Below are 6253 nucleotides of genomic sequence, written 5' to 3' on the forward strand. Positions count from 1 at the left end.
CAAACCCGTCTATCATCGCTGCCAACAGAACTCCGCGATCCCATGTGACAATATTATCAGCAGCCGTGGGGGAAAGGTAGTGGCGGACAATCAACCATAAGAACTTAGCTGTGAAGGTCAAGTTAGCCTTCTTGATGGCTCCTTTCGGCTCCGTCACCCAGTCGACACCCTCTCCATCAATAGACAAGTGCAGGGCCATCCACCTCTTGGTGGTCTCTCTCAATGATGGCTCACGCAAGAATTGACAATCTTTTACAATTTGCCACGGTAGTCAAACTCGGCGGTGAGAGGGGTCCTATTGGCATCAACATCCTCGCCGTATAGATACCGGCGGATGGCTGGTAGTGAGATATCAACCTATATGCCTCGAACTCGTACATGCTCAAGTGGGGCCTGTTTGGCGGGGGCAGCCCGTCTATCTATCTGAGATCGGAGAGTAGCCACATAAGAGGCGTAGAACTCTCGGACCATCTCCTCACTGTAGCGGCCCAAAGCACGAGCTATCCACTCTAGCCGGTGTCGGGTGAAGAGATTGTAGATCTCTGGCATGGTGGCTAGACTTCCAGTAAGGACCCGCCTCTCCAGTGTAAGGGTCCGTGTCATGACGCCTTTATCATTCAGGAACTTGGCGTCTGAATACACTTGATATTGCCCGTCGACACACCACCGGTTGGGCTGGTCGGCAACCGGGGTGAGAGCACGAGTCGGTGAGCCAGGAGTGGAATCAGAACTGTTAGCCTCATCAGACGAGGCAGACTGTGCAGCTGTGACGGGTGCAGGGATTTCTGCGGACCCGGAGGCTTCCTCCGACCACGAAACTCCTAAGGAGCCAGACGCTCATTCTTCATGAGTAGCTGACCCAGAAGGCGTGCTGGTCAGTGTGCGCTCCTCATCAGACTGGGAGGCAGTGACTACGCCGGACGCCACCTTTTTGGGCGTAGCTCTGGTTGCCCGTGCAGCTCGTGATGGAGTGGCAGTGCCTGGGGGAACGTACTCGGGATCATGCTCATCATCAGAGCCGATGACCAGGCGGGCAGACGGGGCGACAGACTTTGAACGCCCACGTGCGTAAACTCGGTCTTGTTTTGGTGACATTAGAGATAGTACCTGTAAGGAATCAATATTAGTACTAGAAGAAGCAAACAAGACAAGCAAAAACGACACAAAATAAATATAAGAGCAAAGCTGTAATGACATTTATATAGTAACAGTGAAAAACGACGGACCAGGTGACGACTCGTCGTGAGTACGACGGACCGCCATGGGGTCCGTCATGTCTTACTTAAAACTATGTGTATGTGGAGACCCCTGTAGGAAAGTCTCTGACAGTTATGACGGATAAGCAGGACGGACCATTGTGATAATGATGGTCCATCGTCGATGTCCGTCGTGGGGCACTTAGAAAAAGTATGGAGACCCTTAGGAAAGGGGTCTCTGACCATCATGACGGTTTGTGCAGGACGGACCGTCGAGGGTATGACGGTCCATCGTAGATGTCCGTAAGAGGACACTTAGAAAAAGTATGGAGACCCTTAGGAGAGGGGTCTCTGACCGTCATGACGGTTATGCTGGACGGACCGTCGAGGGTATGACGGTCCGTCGTAGATGTCCGTAAGAGGATACTTAGAAAAAGTTGGAAACCCTTAGGAACAGGGTCTCTGACAACCAGAACGGTTGTGCAGGACGGACCGTCGAGGATATGACGGTCCGTCGTAGATGTACATAAGAGGACACTTAGAAAAAGTTGGAGACTCTTAGGAATAGGGTCTATGACAACCAGAACGGTTGTGCAGGACGGACCGTCGAGGGTATGACGGTCCGTCGTAGATGTCCGTAAGAGGACACTTAGAAAAAGTTGGAGACCCTTAGAAATAGGGTCTCTGACAACCAGAACGGTTGTGCAGGACGGACCGGACGGTTCGTCGCATGTGTCCGTTGGTGGACACTTGGAGAAAATTGGACAGTGGGGTGTTGGGGGTGTTAGAACGGACCCTATGACAGTCCGTCGTGGGTACGACGGTACGTCATCGGGGTCTCGTTCTGTCATTCAGTGACAGAACTGAGGATGCCACATTCATCATCTGTGACTCACATGGAATACTTAGTGTTAACCTATATGTTTCTAACCCAAATACCTAGTAAACTAGCAATGCTAAAGCACCTATTTCTAGAGTTTTAACAAGGCAATTTAAGGATTCTCAACCTAGGTCAGACAAAATTGGATCTTAGAATGAAGACCATCAATAAGAACTAGGCTAATACTAATTGAAAAACAAAAATGTAATGTAAATGGGTAGAAATCAGAGACACATACCTGAGAACAGGAGAAAGACAAGCAAGTGAGGCACTTGGTTAGCAAGAACAGAATCACAGCAGCAGACTCCGACTAGTAGAGAGTAGATTTTAGGAATTGGGGAATTTGGGGAAATGATCGGTTGAAAGAGAGGTAGGAAATGGGAAGTNATTTATAGGTTGAAAATTTTAAAAGTACCTAGCCGGGTCGGGTCGGGTACGCTCATTAATGACGCGACGAGTCCCCGACGACGGTCCGTCGCAAATGCGACGGTCCGTCATTGGTTCTGTCGCGTGTGCCCTAGTTTTGAAAAAAATGAAAGATGTACCTGGCACGACGAATTCATGCGATGGTCCGTCGTGTGCGTGACGGGCCGTCGATGGGTCCGTCAGTGACTGCTGCAGAGTAATTTTCTGCAGAATTTCCTGGTGATGTGCATGCAAATTTAAAACCCATTAGTAGAAAATGCTACCATTACTAGAAGAAAAACTATAAGTATTGGGTTGCCTCCCAACCAGCGCCTGATTTTACGTCGCGGCACGACTGAGGACACTTGATTACTCAGCCTTCATCAAGATGGTATGCCTCGATCACTTAATTTGCCGATTCAGTATGCCCAAAATAGAGTTTTATTTGTTCTCCATTCACCTTAAACCGCACTCCCTCCTTGGTTTCTAACTGAACTGCTCCATGAGGGAATAGTTGGGTAATCAAGTAAGGGCCAGTCCATTTGGACTTGAGCTTGCCCGAAAATAAACGCAACCTAGAATTGGTTAAAAAACACCAAATCCCCAACCATAAACTCTCGTTTTTCAATTTTTAGGTCATGGTGCTTCTTCATATTTTCTTTGTAGGATATAGCAGATACCGATTGGAGCTCACCACTCTGCCTCATGGACCTACAAATGTTGAAGGTCGCTTCTTCATTGTTCAGCCAAAATTACATCTGCCCCTTTTCCATATCAACTAAGGCTCTACCCGTAGCAAGGAATGACCTCCCAAGAATAATAGGCACTTCAAAATCGACTTCTTAATCAAGAATAACAAAATCTGCTGGAAATATGAACGACTCCACTTTTACTAGCACATCGTGGAGTATCCCTATGGGCCTTTTTACTGTTCGATCGGCCATTAGTAGCCGCATCGCAGTGGGCTTTGGATCACCCAAACCCAACTTCTTGTAAGTCGAGAGGGGCATGAGATTTATGCTTGCCCCCAGATCACATAATGCTTTTGCAAAATGTAATGACCCGACTGTACAAGGAATAGTGAACGCACCCGAATTTTCTTTCTTTTGTACTATAGATCTTGTAGCAATAGCACTACAATGCTGCATTCTATCATCATCCTCGAAAGTGACCGATCTTTTCTTTGTAACCAGATCTTTCATAAACTTGGCATAACCGGGCATTTGTTCTAGAGCTTCTACCAAAGGGACATTGATCAAAAGCTGCTTTAACATTGTTATAAAACGTCGATATTTACCATCCTTGGTCTTTTTCACTAATCTTTGAGGAAAGGGGGGGGGGTGGTCTAGGCATGAGAGTTACCTTTGTAGGCGCTTCAACATCTTTTCTCGTGTTATCTTCTACTTCACTAACCTCTACCACTTTATCATTATCCTTTCTCACCTTTTCCTCATTAGACGGCATATGTGGGTCAATGGTTTGCTTACCATCCCGAGTAGTGATTGCCATACAGTGTGCATCATTTTCCAGATTTTGGACAGTGTTGCTAGGAAGAGTGCCCGGTTGCCGTGTGTTCACAGTCGCAGATAATTGGGCCATTTGCAACTCAATCTGCTTAATCGATATTGCATGTGTATCGACTTTATGCCCAATACCCGCTAAATCCTTCCTTAACTCTTTAATGTGCTTATCACTAACATCGAACCTCCTCATTATTTTGTGCAACATATCCTCAACTCGCGCCATACTATCTCCACCATCCCTAGGAGTAACTTCACGATTTTGAAGAGGGACATAGAGCCCATTCCTATCATTTTTGTTATCATAGTTACCCCTGTTGAAGTTGTTGTCACGGTTGTAGTTCCCATCTCTGACTTAATGACCCTCACGGTTATAGTTACCATAGATTCGGCCTTGGTTTCCTTGACCTTGGCGCCAATTCTCCTGATTTGAGCCTTGGGCACTCGGTGAGAAACCCTCCGTCTGCTCATTTACCGCATAGGACTCCTTCGCATAATAGCATTCATCATTTGGTGCTGGTTTAGATAAGTAGTTAACTGCATTTATCTTTTCTGCACCCCAGTGATATGTTTTATTACCAACCCAAGCTCAGTTCTCATCTGAGCCATCTCTTCATGAATCTCATCTGTGGCTGGGTTATGAGTGGATTGCACTGCGAAGGTATTTCTCCCAGCCTCTGACTTCCTAGTACTCCAAGCTTTATTATTCCGGGAGATTTTCTCTAACTTTTCAGCAATCTCAGCATAAGGGCACTTCCCATAAGAACCATCCGCTATAGTATCCAATACCGCTTTATTATTATCATCCTGTCCCCGATAGAAATATTCTTTCAGTGACTCATCATCTATGCGGTGATTGGGAACGCTTCTCCAAAATGAGGTGAATCTATCCCAAGAACTACTAACTGACTCTCCTGGTAGTGCCACAAAGTTGTTCACTCTGTCTTTGTGGTTTAGTTTCTTGGAGACCGGGTAGTATCGTGCTAAGAAAACGTCTCTTAGTTGGTTCCAAGTGAAAATTGAGTTATAAGGGAGCTCAGTGAACCAAATAGCAACCTCTCCCGTCAGTGAGAGAGGAAAGACTCTTATCCCTATTACATCTAAATCCAAATCAGGCCTCCCTACACAACTTTTACACACTGCCCTTACCTTAGCTATATGGGCATGTGGGTCCTCAGAAGGTATCCCTGAAAACAAACCTCTGACAGTGAGCATTTGCATCAGACTACTAGTTACCACAAAGGTGTGGCCTGGTGGTAGAGGGGGCAAGACAAGTGGCCCATCAGAGTCTGCAATGTTATCATAGCCTCTGTAATATTCTTGAGGGCGTGGAGCGGGATTCTGTCCCCTTTGTTGATTTTCACCTGGATCATCGGGTAATAACTGACCATGAGCATCAACCGGAGTTGGGATGTTCTGGTTTGGATCATCATCGTTAATACCCAAGTTTTGATTCATGTTGCATAGTGTACGCTCTAATTCGTGATCGTAGGGAAACAAAGGTTCTCTTCCTCTCCGTGTATTTGTCATACAAGGAAGATAGATCTGCAAGAATCAAAAACAATAAAACAAAGTAAAATTAAGAAAATATTGACTAAACTTTAGTAATAAGTTTAAGTTAATCTAAAATGTACTTTCCTCAGCGGCGCCAAAATTTGATATGCTCACACTTACTTCGCAAATAAGAAGTAAAGCGGTCGTATCAAGTAAAGAATCCAACTAATAAGGTTGGGATCGTTCCCACGAGGAAAATAGTTCAGACTTAACTTTAATCTATTATTACTATTGTTCAGTCAATTATTTCCTTAGAAAACAAAAGACAATAAAGGGGGGTTTTTATTTCTAAATTAATGAAAATAACTACTAAGTTAAAGTAACAACTAACAGATTCAAATCTTGGAGTTTAATCAATTAATCAAAGTAACTAGAGTTTTAGTGTTCCCCACAGGTTCCTAACTTGATAACTCTAACTATAACAATTCTTTCCAAGTATCTTGCATGCAAAGTGATAAGTTATGTATTTCTAAATTCTTGGTCCAGAATCTAGAAAATTTCACTCCGCACCTTGGTTCGGCTACGTGTGTTGCTTTACTAACCCTTACCTTTACCTCATATTAAGCATTGTATTCGATATTTGACTAAGTTATTACCTCGTACCAATCAATACTAGCCTATTAGATTGTATACACTAAATCTATGTTGATAATTCTTTTCCTATTGTCTACCTCCTTGGTCTGGCAAGTAGCATTAAG

The sequence above is a fragment of the Solanum pennellii genome, chromosome 9, assembly GCF_001406875.1.
Source record: "Solanum pennellii chromosome 9, SPENNV200".
NCBI classification, from domain to species: domain Eukaryota; kingdom Viridiplantae; phylum Streptophyta; class Magnoliopsida; order Solanales; family Solanaceae; genus Solanum; species Solanum pennellii.